The sequence below is a fragment of the Onychomys torridus genome, chromosome 1, assembly GCF_903995425.1.
Source record: "Onychomys torridus chromosome 1, mOncTor1.1, whole genome shotgun sequence".
Classification (NCBI taxonomy): domain Eukaryota; kingdom Metazoa; phylum Chordata; class Mammalia; order Rodentia; family Cricetidae; genus Onychomys; species Onychomys torridus.
In genome coordinates this window covers 3745895-3760607 of record NC_050443.1, presented here as the reverse complement: position 1 = coordinate 3760607, position 14713 = coordinate 3745895, and the positions used below count along the sequence as shown (strand labels likewise).

Sequence of the window (14713 nt, the reverse complement as noted above, 5' to 3'; positions counted from 1 at the left end):
GTTCAGATGGCTGAAAGACATTTAGGGAATTGCTCAACATCCCTAATTATCTGGGAAATGCAAATCAAAACGACTCTGAGATACCACCTTACACCTGTCAGAATGTCTAAGATCAAAACCACAGAAGACAGCTTATGCTGGAGAGGATGTGGAGCAAGGGGAACTCTCTTCTACTGCTGGTGGGAATGCAAGCTTGTACAGCCATTTTGGAAATCAATGTGGTGCTTTCTTAGAAAATTGGGAATCCATCTCCCCCAAAACCCAGCTGCAGCACTCTGGCACATATACCCAAGGAATGCTCAATCATACCACAAGGGTATTTGCTCAGCTATGTTCATATCAGCATTGTTTGTAATAGCCAGAACCTGGAAACAACCTAGATGCCCTTCAACTGAAGAATGGATAAAGAAAATGTGGTATATATACACAATGAAGTATCCATCAGGAGAGAAAAACAATGACATCATGAGTTTTGCAGGCAAATGGATGGATCTAGAAAAAATAATCCTTGAGTGAGGTAAGACTCAGAAAGACAAGCATGGTATGTTATACTCACTCATAGGAGGATACTAGATGTAAAACAAAGATGACTAGACTGCTACTCACAACTAGGGAGGCTACCTAGAAAACAGGACCCTAAGAAAGACACAGGGATCGCCCAATGACAGAGAAATGGATGAGATCTACATGAACAACCTGGACCTGAGTGAGGGTAATGAAGAGCAAGTTTCGAGGGAAAGAGAACTTAGGGGAGCAGGAGATCCCAGCTGGATCAAGAACAGAGAGGGAGAACAAGGAATAAGAGACCATGGTAAATATAGACCACATGAGAATAGGTAGAAGCAGAGTGCTAGAGAGGTCCCCAGAAATCCACAAAGATACCTCCAGTATAGACTACTGGCAATGGTTGAGAGAAAGCCTGAACTGACCTACTCTGTTGATTGTATGGCCAAACACCCTAACTGTTGTGTTAGAATCTCATCCAATGACCTAGGAAAGTGGATGCAAAGATCCATGGCCAGGCCCCAGGTGGTGCTCTAGGAGTCCAATTGGCAAAAAAGAGGAGGGATTGTATGAGTGAGAATTGTTGAGACCTAGATTGCTAAAAGTACAGGGACAAATAGCCAAAATAATGGAAACACAAGAACTATGAACCAATAGCTGAGGAGTCCCCAAGTAGACCAGGCCTTCTGGATAAGTGAGACAGTTGGTTAGCTTGAACTGTTTGGAAGGCACCCAGGCATTGGACCCGGGATCTGTCCTTAGTGCATTAGCTGGCTGTTTTGAACCTGGGACTTATGCAGGGACACTTCACTCAGCCTGGGAGGAGGGGACTGGGCCTGCCTGGTCTGACTGCACCAGGTTGAGCTGAATCCCCAGTGGAGTCTTTGCCCTGGAAGAGATGGGATGGAGTGTGGGGTGGTGGCAAGGAAAGGGGTGGAGGCGGGAGGGGGTAGGACAGGGGAACCCATGGCTGATAAGTAAAATTAAATTAAATTATAAAATAAAATAAAAATAAACAATCAGAAGGTAAAAATTGTGATTTGACCTCAGGACCAATTATTTTCCTTCATTGGAGGTATCCTAAAGTCTCCATGAAAACACTGTCATTGACATCACAATTGACAAAGTAATGCACTCACTGAGGGATGTTAGTCTAGATAAATAGCCCTTTTATGAGCTATAATTCTATGACCTGGTACTCTGGGTTCATTCAGTCATCTGAAAAATGCACCATGGAAAATATTGGAGATGTAAGCATTTTCTTGAATCTGTGTCAGGGAAATAGATACACATGGAGAAGTCAGAGCTGTGTTTCTTCAGTAAGCATTCAGGAGCTGGCCTTCATCCCTGTGAGCATCTCCATCCTGACGTGCCTGGACAGGTAGAATTCTTGCAACTGTAGATATCTGCTTAAAGTTCTCTTCTCCCTACTGCAGCTCTTAAAGGTTAGAACAGCTGCTTTTTGTCTCTTATTCACCTAATGTTGTCAATGAATTCTTCATCCCGAGGAAATATCTGTTTCACAGATTAGTACTTAGTTGAAAATGACATTTAATGTGACATCTATATATGGGATAACTGATTTTATCTGGTGGGCATAGACTGACTGTTCCTCTGGAAAACAATATTCAAAGTAAGTTGTTTACTCAACAAAAGCTTTCAAAGATATGTTTGAAAAACTCTCCAGTTTCAGGAGAATCTGTCTGGGCAAATGGTTTTACAGTGATGGTTTATCAATGTATTTTGAGTGTGGCTAAGGGAGGCTGGTGATGGCTCAGTTGCAACTCCAGTTTCTGCTACATAATTAAAATAGTTAACACACGGAAAATTATGAATAAAAGAAATACTTTGGTGTCTGGGGATTTTTTCCATGTATATGTGTAAATTGAGTTCTTTATATATTTTGAAAATTAGCCTGCTGTGAGATGTGGGGTTGGAGATGATCTTTCCCATTCTGAAGGCTGCTGTTTTGTCCTACTGACAGTGTCCTTTGGCTTACAGAAGCTTTTCAGTTTTGTTAGGTCTCCTTTATGAATTGTTGATCTTAGTGCCTGCACTATTGGTCTTATATTCAGGAAATGATCTCCTGTGCCAATCTCTTCACAGCTATTCCCCACTTTCTCTTCTACCAGGTTCAGTGCAGTTGAATTTATGTTGAGGTCTTTGATCCACTTGGACTTGAGTTTTGTTCACGGCTATAAACATGGATGTATTTGCAATCTTTTACATGCTGATATCCAGTTAGAATAACAACACTTACTGAAGATGCTTCCTTTTTTCCATTGTATAATTTTGGCTTTGTGTCAAAATCAGGTGGCCACATGTGTGTGGATTTATTTAGGGGTCTACAATTCCATTAATCAATGTTTCTGTTTTATGCCAATACCATGTGGTTTTTATTTCTATTGTCCTGTAGTACAGCTTGAAATCTGGGATGATGATACCTCCCAAAGTTCTTATATTGTACAGGATTCTTCTAGGTATCCTGGGTTTTTTGGTTTTCCATATGTAGTTGAGTACTGTTCTTTCAAAGTCTGTAAGGAATTGTGTAGATATATTTAACAGGGATTTTGTTGAATCTGTAGATTTCTTTTGGTAGTATAGTCATTTTTACTATGTTAATCCTACCAATCCATGAGCATATGAGATCTTTCCATCTTCTGACATCTTCTCTAATATCTTTCTTCAAAGACTTGAAGTTATTGTCTTCTTACAGTCTTTCACTTGCTTGGTTAGAGTTAAACCAAGATATTTTGTATTAGTTGTGACTATTGTGAAGGGTATTGTTTTCTTGATATCTTTCTCATCCCATTTATCATTTGTATATAGGAGGGCTACTGATTTTTTGAATTAATACCGTATCCAGTCACTTCTCTAAATGTGTTTATCTGCTGAAGGAGTTCCCTAGTAGAACTTTTGGGGTTGATATATATATAGTGGTATATGTCTAAATTGAGGTTCATATTTGTGATCAGAAAACTAGTTACTTTTTTTGAAATATTTTTATTCCATCACTTTGATGATCTGTATAACATTTTTTCAAAAGATGTTGGGTTCTTTTTCGCTACTTACCTTATTTACATGATTTTATAAATTATAAATTTGTATTCTTGTCCTTTTCAAGATATAGTAATTTTACTTTATGCATCTAGTGTTTTAACTGCCTGTATGTCTGGCACCACATTTGTGCAGTGCCACAAAAGTCGTGAGTGCATTCAATTTGGGGAACTGATGTTACAGATGAATGTTATCGAACTGTGGGTGCTGGATTTGAACATGAGTCTTGCAAAGAGCCATCTCTCTAACCTCCAATGTGTATTTCTTAACATGCTGTTTAAAATTTAGGGAAGATGTTGCATTCAAAGGATGCAAATGTGTCTTCCTACGTTCACTATTCATATATCCATAAGCCATACTGTGTTACAATGGGTGTCATGTTGACCAAAAAAAATACAGTTCTAACACTAATACACTTCCATCATGAGGCCAGGGTAAGCACATGAAGGAAAAATAGTCTGAGTTGTCTATGCAGTGTTCTCCAGGACAGGCTCCTGGACTGTGATGCAGTAGTGTCTCCCTTCATACAAATAAAGACTCAAATCATTCATTGTGCACAGACCATTGATAAGTATTTTGAAGTCAGCAGTGCTCCTCCTAGTCATCACTCCAGTGTGCACAGATGACCTCTCCATTACCTTTCAAGTAAAGCTCTAACAACCACTGAGGAATTGACTCTTCAGATGCTCCTGCTTTTCCAGGTTGGGATTGGATTCCAAGCAACGTTATGGTTTTTGTTCCAAGGAACCCTCCAACTAACCTGAAATGCAAAATTGAGTTCTTCATTCACCTGGTGTCTCAAAGCACAAACATGTTTCCCACCTGTGTCCTGAGCATCCATCAGTTTGTGCCCCTTGCTCCTGGTCACTGGGGTATGTTGATGCCTCAAGAAAGAGCCACTAATGTCCAGAGTTATACTTGTTACAGTTGTTGGTTGTTCAGTGTCTTAAATAATGTCCACATTCCAATCAAAGTCACTGGTCCACAGAGCACAGGCAATGACACTAACAATAACAGCAAGTGAGTCTGCTCCACATCTGGATTCAGTGTAGGTCTGGTCGTCTTGCGTTTTCCTATGATGCCACATTCAGCAGGAGCATGGCCTGGAGTAGTGTCTCCATGGTACCTCTCCTCCATAGACATCGCCAGCTAACACAGCACATCCTCACTCCCAATCAGGACCTCAGAGGCCATGCTGAGACCAGAGCTGCCCACACTGTCTTGATGCTTGTGCTCACATTTGTTGGTTTGTACCTCCTAAATTTTATTTGTACCACCTTTCAATCTTTTTTAATGGACTCTCCTGTCTGGTTGAGGCATGTAGGTGAAGCTTTGATTGCAGGCTTTCCCACTGTTTCTCCCTTCCTCTTGATCTTTAGGGATCCCACGGACACGTACAGTGATATTAAGCTGCTGAAAACCACAATCAAAAGGCTAAACACAGAAAACAGCTTTACCAACAGCCATAAACACTCTATAGTAAATAAGCATTTGAAAAATCCGTCTTTACAAAAGTGGCATTGTGACTCTCTGCCGGCATTCCAGCCCTGGGAATATTAAGCCAGGAGAACTGCAATGTAATTAATATTTCTCGGAGCCACAGAATGAGATACTGGACAACCTCTGATAAGGAAACTTAGTGTCATAACACTCTAAAAACCTACAACCATAAAGAAAGTAGAACATGGAAAAGAATGAACAAAAGAAAGAAAGAAATTAATTCAATGAAGGATTGAAAGAAAGAAGAGCCAGTTATGACGTAACTTTGCACTTACTCTATGTAGTCAATGTGTTAGTCTTGATGTGTTAGAGGATCCCATGTATCTCAATAGATCCATGTACTTGATCATCTTTCCTCTTCCAGTGGGATCCTGCAAACATGACTAGTTTGTCATGTGAACAGTTTATACCAATATTTTCTCACGTAAACAAGGCTAATAACCTTACGTATTGGTATGTTGTTTTCAGTGGACTGATGTAAATTTTATGGTTGAAACAGAGATCTGTGCTTGTCCTAGACACATATAAGATACCAGAACAATAAATATATTTCTCCTATCCTTTGTGTCTTTGTTTCCCATGTGTTTATCTGAAATGACACCATGTTGGATAGGGAGAGGATGGTGCATTGAAAGGTTCCTTCTCACACATCCAGGTAAACATTCTTTCCTTTTCCCTAAAGAAATGTGGTATGGGTATAAATATCAATAAATATGTGGAAGCTTCATTTCTGGGATTCATCCCATGAGTTTTTACAGTTCATCACTGAAAATCAAAATGAAGACCCTGGTTTCTTATGAAGTCTTACAGAACCTCATCCTACCCTAATTCTTCTCTTTCTCCTGGTAGAATATTGTATGGTTGACTTCATCACACTTTATCCTTTTAATATTACATTTTTCAGTTATTGGTGAGTCTTTTGGGAATTGAGGGTGACCCACAGAATAATCATATTATCATTAGACCAACTGTAGACCCTTTTATTAGATATTGAAGAATGATTTGATAATTCTAACTCACTTCCAATATAGCATACTCTGCTGTAGGTTTCTCTCAGCTGCAGCAACAATAATCGGACAAGGAAGAGTATAGCTCTATCCTAAAATAAGGGTTGTTTATAGTTGTCTCCCATTCCTCTCTCTCTCTCTCTCTCTCTCTCTCTCTCTCTCTCTCTCTCTCTCTCTCTCTCTCTCTCTGTGTGTGTGTGTGTGTGTGTGTGTGTGTGTGTGTTGTGTTGTGTGTAAATCTTCTTTTGGTGAGGCATGAGAAATCTTAAACATTCACATGTGATTTGTGTCTAGCCTGTCATTGTGAACTCAACTCAATTTCTTCTGTCCAGTATACACCACAAGTAACTTCTATAATCACCCGGAAAAAAATCTTCATGTACAGTCTGCAATTTTACAAAGGATCTAAAGCCTTTGAGTAGACAGTCATGTTTTGTATGAGCTCACTGAGATTCTGGCTCTGGAGATGGTGTTTTCCCCCTCACACTTCAGACATAATAAGCACAGTGGTTTTAATATGTCCTTCAAAATCCCCTCTCTGAGTCGAATGCCATTTGACTCTGTGACAATCATCAATGTGAACAACAAAACAGTCCAAAGGAAATGCATTCTGTCCTTAAGAACAGTTGAGTGGCATACTGTTTCCAGCAGAGGGGGCTATTGTTCACCTCAAGATATAATGATGTCTGCAATAGAAACACCTAATAGGCTGCTCATCCATCTAGAGGATTGAGTGGGCAACCTGACCAAAACTCCTCAGCCATTAACTTAAGATGACATTTTATCAGTGCTTTTCTTTCCTTTTTTTCTGTTGGATGTTGTAAATTTCAATATGATATTTTGCTGTATTTCTGCTTCTTCTCTCCATGTGCTATTTACATTCAATGGAAACAACAAGCATGCTTTTGAGAGAACACTTTCTGGATGGAAAAAGGCAGAAAACATTGCTAGCTGACTTTTGTTTTCATTGAGGACTGGTGGGGAACATCTAAAGCTTTGCAATTTCACATTATGTGTACTAGTAACATTAGTTTATTGCATTATGCTATGTATGTTGTTGCAATTAAACTTTATTTTTAAATTAACTTGCAAATTGTATCAAGTGTTCACCCTGTGAAGGAAAGACAGGAAAAGGAAAGGGGAAAGGATGTAGGAAAAAGATAATGATGGAAAAGTGTTAGAAAGAAAATAATTAAGCAAAGAAGGATTTGTGTATAAAGATTAAGATGGAGATTGTTTCCTCAGAATCACTTAGAAAGCTGGAAGTCCTTAGCAAGACTAAGTACGGCGTAAATTGAATGTGAAAGATGAGATGTCCATATGGCACCTGTGACCTTGACTTTCTAAGCTCAAAATTCAACACACTGAAGTCATTGGAGGTCTCTGAGAATAATGATCTACCCTTGGTAAGTTTTTCAAGTTCTGCTTTAAAAAAACAACATTTCCAATCAGTCAGTGTGTATTAAAAGGTGTTAGCTTCTCCTCCAACTCTGTCTATATAAATACTACCCAAGAGTGAATGATATGAGACTTGGCTGGAGATATGGCTGAACAGTTCAGAGAGTTGTTTTTCTTACAGAAGACCAAGGTTCAGTTCAGAGGACCTATGTGATAGCTCACAGCCATGTGTGGTTCCAGTTCCAGAGATTCAGTGTCCTCTTTTTGACACACAGGGTACTAGGCATGCATGTGGTGCACAGATATACATTCAAGCAAACATTTATACATATCAAATAAAAATAATATGAAAAATACCAGACTGAAACAAGTGCCCTCCTGGGTTCTCAATAAGGATACTGGCAAGCCTATACTGCTGTGGACAGTGGGATGAAGAGGGGTGATCCTCCAAGGTCAACTAACTCCTGTGGGAATATGGAGAATCTCCTAAATTATCCTGTATCCTTGTTAAGTCACCTGTCCCCTAATTCAGGGAGGCATGGAGACCCTACTAGGTAGACTCTAACCAGTGTCCAGTTTACAAAGTTGACATTCAAGATAGAGGAAATTTTTCCTCCTAATCCTAAGCAAAGCCATCATGATCCAGAAAGGCCTTTGACATATTCTCACCCAAATGGATAATTTTGTAGAAGAAAGGCTAAAAGAACTAGAGGTTCCTGAAAGACCAGTCAATCCCTGAGGAAAATATCTTCAAGTAGTCTCAATATTTAAGAAGTAAAGGGTTAACTTTAACTCTGTTGTAGTTTAAACACCCAAGATGAAACTCTAACAAAAGCCTAAGCTATTTTTTTTAAACTAAAATAAATTAAACTCAAATCATTTGATCTCATGTTTGTTGTTGTTAGCAGCAGAAAGCCTGCATATGAACAACCAGCTTAAAATTCCAGTATGGACAGGCAAGGGAGAAGGGATGTACCAACATGAGATGGTGGGGATATAGAGGCATTTTCTTTGTGATATAAGAGCTGGCCATCTCCCCATGCCTTCATGCATGAAGCAAAACCAATAAACTTGTGGAAAGCAGTATTGGAATTTTGGGGTAATTAAAATTAAAAAAATGACTTAAATTAAGAGATTAAATGCATTGGAGGGAGCAGAGAAATACTGGGAAAGCTGTGGGGTGTGTATGATGCAGTTTCAACAAAGTTTTCAACAAATACTCTCCAGCTGTTTTGAGATAGGGTCTTGCTGTGCACCAGTGGCTGGGATTATAATTCTTGTTTATGAGAGACTGGCCTTTTATACTGCTTTTGACAGGATAGCATTACAATCATGTACCCCTGCCTGATTCTCTATCTTTCTTTTTTTTTTTAAATTATTATATTTGTGTTTTAATTTTACCCATCAGCCATGGGTTCCCCTGTCCTCTACCCTCCTGACCCTGTTCCCGCCTTCACCCCAGAGCCTCTAATCCATTCCCACCTCCTCCAGGGCCAAGACTCCCTTGTATATTCATTTAAACCTAGAGGATTCAGTACAGACAGGTCCAGTCCCCTCCTTCCAGGCTGAGCAAAGTGTCCCTGTGTAAGTCCAAGGTTCCAAACAGCCAGCTCATGCACTAAGGACAGGACTGGCTCCCACTGCCTAGGTACCTCCCCAACAGTTCAAGCTATTAAATTGTCTCACTTATCCAGAGGGCCTGCTCCAGCTGGGTGTTCCACAGCCTTTGGTTCATAATTCATTTGCTTCTATTTGTTTGGCTATTTGTCCCTGTGCTTTTCCAATCTTGGTCTCAACAATTCACATTCTTACAGTCCCTCCTCTTTCTCGACAATTGGACTCCTGGAGCTCCACCTGGGGCCTGGCCAAGGATCTCTGCATCCACTTCCATCAGTTATTGGATGAGAGTTCCAGCACGACTGTTAGTGTGTTGGCCATCTGATCACCAGACTAGGTCAGATCAGGCTTTCTCTCAACCATTGCCAGCAGTCTACAGAGGACGTATCATTGTGGATTTCTGGGGACCTCTCCAGCATTCTGCCTATTCCTGTTCTCATGTGGTCATCATTTATCATGGTCTGTTATTCCTCATTCTCCCTTTCTGTTCTTGATCCAGTTGGTATCTCCTGCTCCCCTAAGCTTTCTTTCCCTCAAATCTTGCCCTTCATTACTCCCACTGTCATCAAGGTTGTTCATGTAGATCTCATCCATTTCTCTGTCATTGGGCAATCCTTTTGTCTTTCTTAGGGTCCTGCTTTCTAGGTAGCCTCCCTGGAGTTGTGTAGCAGACTAGTCATCTTTGTTTTACATCTAGTATCCTACTATGAGTGAGTACATACCATGTTCATCCTTCTGAGACTGGGTAACCTCACTCAGGATGATTTTCTCTAGATCCATCCATTTGCCTGCAAACCTCATGTTGTTATTGTTTTTCTCTGCTGAGTAGTACTCCATTGTGTATATGTACCACATTGTCTTTATCCATTCTTCAGTGAAGGGCATCTAGGTTGTTTCCAGGTTCTAGCTATTACAAACAATGGTGGTATGAACATAGCTGAGCAAATGCCCTTGTGGTATGATTGAGCATTCCTTGGGTATATGCCCAAGAGTAGTTTAGCTGTGTCTTGGTGGAGATTGAATCCCAATTACCTAAGGAAGTGCCATATTGATTTCCAAAGTGGCTGCACAAGCTTGCATTCCCACCAGCAGTGAAGGAGAGTTCCCCTTGCTCCACATCCTCTCCAGCATGACCTGTCTCCAGTGTCTTTGATCTTAGCCATTCTGACAGGTATAAGGTGGTAATATGGAATCAGGGTAATTGTAGCCTCAAAGAAGGAGTTCGGCAGTATACCTTCTGCTTCTATTGTGTGGGAAAATGTAATGAGTATTGGTATTAAGTCTTCTTTGAAGATCTGGGAGAATTCTGCAGTGAAACCATCTGGTCCTGGGCTTTTTTTGTTCGTAGACTTTTAATGGCTGATTCTATTTCTTTAAGGGTTATTGGAATATTTAAATGGTTTAGCTGATCTCGATTTAACTTAAGTATGTGGTACCTATCCAGAAAATTATCCATTTCTTTTAGATTTTCCAGTTTTGTGGAGTAGAGGTTTTTGAAGTATGACCTGATGATTCTCTGGATTTCCTCATTGTCTGTTGTTATGTCCCCCTTTTCATTTCTGATTTTGTTAATTTGGATGCTCTCTCTCTCTCTGTCTTTTGGTTAGTTTGGATAAGGGCTTGTCTATCTTGTTGATCTTCTCAAAGAACAAACTCTGTGTTTCATCAATCCTTTCTATTGTTTTCTTTATTTCTATTTTATTGATTTCAGCTCTCAATTTGATAATTTCCTTGTGTCTGTTCCTCCTGGGAGAGTGCTTATTTCTGTTCAAGAGCTTTCAGGTGTGCTGTCAAGTTACTAGTGTGTGATTTCGCCAACTTCTTTATGTGGGCATTTAGTGCTATGAATTTCCATCTTAGCACTGCTTTCATAAGTTTGGGTATGTGGTGTATTCATTTTCATTGATTTCTAGGAAGTCTTTAATTTCTTTCTTTATTTCTTCCTTAACCCATTGGTGATTCAGTTGAGCATTTCTGAGTTTCCATGAGATTGTAGGATTTATACAGTTTTTGTTGTTGTTGTTGTTGTTGACATCTAACTTTAAACCATGGTGGTCCAATAGAACATAGGAGGTTATTTCAATTGTTTTGTATCTGTTCAGATTTGCTTTGGGGCCAAGTATGTGGTCAATTTTAGAGAAGGTTCCATGGGGTGCTGAGAAGAAGGTATATTAATTTTTGTTTGGGTGGAATGTTCTGTAGATATCGATTAAGTCCATTTGAGTCATAACATCAGTTAAGACCATTATTTCTCTGTTAAGTTTCAATTTGGCTGATCTTTCCAGAGGTGAAAGTGGGGTGTTGAAGTCTCCCACTATTAATGTGTGGGCTTTTATGTGTGATGTAAGCTTTAGTAATGTTTCTTTTACATGTGTGGGTGCCCTAGTATATGGAGCATAAATGTTCAGAATTGAAACTTCATCTTGGTGCATCTTTCCTGCAATGAGTATGTAATGCCCTTCATCATCTCTTTTGATTGATTTTAGTTTGAAGTCTATTTTGCTGGATATTAGGATGGCTACACCAGCTTGCTTCTTAAGACCATTTGATTGGAAAGTCTTTTCCCAGCCTTTTATTCTCAGGAGATGTCTGTCTTTGAATTTGAGGTGTGTTTCTTATATGCAGCAGAAAGACAGGTCCTGTTTTCATATCCATTCTGTTAGTCTGTGTCTTTTTATAGGTGAATTAAGTCCAGTGATATTAAGGGGTATTAATGACCAGTGATTGCTCATTCCTGTTATTATTTTTATTTTTTGGTGGTAGTGTGTGTGTACTTCTCTTCTTTGGGATTTACTGCTGTGGTGTTATCTATTGCCTGTGTTTTCATTGGTGTATCTGCCTTCCTTAGGTTGGAATTTTCCTTCTAGTGCTTTCTGTAGGGCTGGGTTTGTGGATAAGTATTGTTTAAATCTGGCTTTGTCTATGATGATTGAAAGTTTTGCTGTGTATATTCGTCTAGGCTGGCCTCCATGGTCTCTAAGTGTCTGCATTATATCTGTCCTGGTCCTTCTGGCTTTCAAAGTCTCCACTGAGAAATTGGGTGTTATTCTGATGGGTTTGCCTTGGACTTTTTCCTTTTCTGCCCTTAATATTCTTTCTTTATTCTGTACATTTAGTTGTTCAATTATTATGTGGTGAGGGGACTTTTTTGGGGGGTCTAGTCTGTTTGATGTTCTATAGGCTTCTTGTGTCTTCATAGGCATTTCCTTCTTTAAGTTGGGAAAGTTTTCTTCTATGATCTTGTTAAATATATTTTCTGTGCCTTTGAGTTGGTATTCTTCTCCTTCCTCTATCCCTATTATTCGTAGGTTTGGTCTTTTCATGGTGCCGCAAATTTCTTGGACATTTTGGGTCATGACTTCGTTGGTTTTAGGGTTTTCTTTGACTGAAGAATCTATTTCTTCTACTGTATCTTCAACACCAGAGATCCTCTCTTCCATCTCTTGCATTCTGTTGGTCATACTTGCCTCTGAAGTTCCTATTTGTTTACTCAGATTTTCTATTTCCAGCATTCTTACTGCTAGTGTCTTCATTTTGTCTATTTCCCTCTTCAGGTCTTGGACTCTTTCCCTTGCTTTTTCATGATTTTCTTTCAGGGACTTATTGTTTTCTTCTACTTTATTTGTCCTTTCCTCTAGTTTTTTATAGCGTTATTCCATTTTTTGTCTGTTCCTCCACTTTATTTTTTATTTCTTCTATATAAGGCTCTAGCCTCTTCATGATGTTACTTATAAGGTTGTTTTATTCTTCTTCTTCCATTCTGTGATGTTCAGGTCTAGCTGTTGGAGAAGGGCTAGGTTCTGGTGATGCTGTATTGTTCTTTATTTTGTTGTATGTACTTCTGCCTTGGCATCTGCATATCTCCTTGTGTGTTCGTTCTTGGTCTTATCAGTGTACTTGGTCCAGAGAAAGATGACAGATTTAGGGAGCCTCTCTCTTGTCCAGATGGAAGCTCTGGTCCAGATGGGAGCTCTGGTCCTGATGAGAGTGCTGGCCAGATAAGAGCTGGGGGACTGGACTCTGAGTCTCTGGAAGTCCTTGGGGTCTCCTTATCTTGTCCAGATGGGAACTTCTCTTGTCTAGATGGGAGTTCTGGGGCAGTATGGAAGCTCTGGTCGGATGGGAGTTCTGGGTCAGATGGTAGCTTGGGGCTCTGGTCCAGATGGGAGTTTGGGGGGGGATGGGAGCCTGGAGGGGGGTCTCTGAGTCTCAGAAAGTGGCTGGGGTCTCAGGCAGATAGGTGTGGGGGCAGGGTGTAGAGACTGCAGGGTCTGTCTGCAGTCTTGGAAAAGGGCCCTTCCTGCACGGCCCGCCAAATGGTCAGGAACTGGGGCCAAGTTGGGCAGGTCTTCCCGGGATGGATGGTGCCCAGGGGTGGGACCTAGAGGTGGGTGCCTCTCTGCCTATAACCCCAGACACTCACTTCTGGTCCAGATTGGAGTTCCAAGGCAGAATCGAAGGTGGGGTCTGGTTTCTAAGTCTCTGGAAGTCACTGGGGCTTGGAAGATGGGTGTGGGGGCAGGGTGTGGAGGTTGTAGGGTTCACTGGAGGCTCTTGGAGAGGGGAAACAACCTTCCTGGTAGGGCTGAGGGCTCCTGTCCTATGGCCAGAACCTTAGGCCCAGTTGGGCAGGTCTTCCCCCGAATGGCTGGTGCCCAGGGCTGGGACCTAGGTGGGAGCCTCTCTGTGTGTGACCCCAGGCACTCACCTCTGGTCCAGGTGGGAGTTCCAGGGCAGGATGGAAGCTGGGGGCTGGTCTCTGAGTGTCAGGACGTGACTGGGGTCTCTGGTAGATGGGTGTGTGGGCAGGGTGTGGTGGTTGTAGGGTTCACTGGAGGGTCTTTGAAAGGGGGAATCTTCCTGGTGGGGTTTGAGAGTCCTGCCCTATGGCCAGAACCTGGGCCCAAGTTGGGTAGGTGTTCCCTGGAATGGCTGGGTGCCCAGTGGTGGGACCTAGGTGCGGGCCTCTCTGGGTGTGTCCTGATTCTCTGTCTTTCTTAATATGCAAATTCTTTGTGACTTTCATTCAGTCTCTTTGATTATATTCAGTTTCCTCATCAAGCTCTGCCCACATCCACCTTTGCCCCACCAATACAATTACAATTTTACTTCTGTTCCCATCAACTCCATTTTATGTGGCATTCTTCTTCAGGATAGGACCTTCCTACAGTGTGTCTGACCTACTGGACTCACATTATTAAAGAACCAAATCTCTACCAGCAATTAGCAACTACAATACCTCCTTAGCTAGTGGTGGCACTTTGTGCCAGCCATTGTCTCTTTATGCTGGGATATTATCCATGTCTAAGTTTTCACTTGCTTTCACAAGTACCATGACTAAAATAAACTCAGAAGGAAAGAGTTTACTCGGCTTTGGTTTACAGTCCATCATCAGGAAGCCAATGCAGGACATCAGGGAGAGAACCAGAGGCAGTGACAGAACAAGAGACCATGGAAGATGGCTGTCTACTGATTTATTCACCATGCCTTGCTCAGCCTGCCTTCATATCTCACCTAGACCACTTGCACAGGTATAGTACTACCCCTGAGAAAAGGAAATCTTGAAAAGGTATGAGAATGGAATTATTACTTAATCAAAGAATTAAAAAAAAAATCAAGTCAGCAATAGC

The 14713-nt window shown here is 40.9% G+C and overlaps 1 pseudogene; it reads left to right on the top strand.

Moving 5' to 3' along the window:
• Positions 1-687: 687 nt before the first annotated feature.
• LOC118593984 lies at positions 688-5121 on the top strand (annotated as a pseudogene).
• The last annotated feature ends 9592 nt before the right edge of the window (positions 5122-14713 follow it).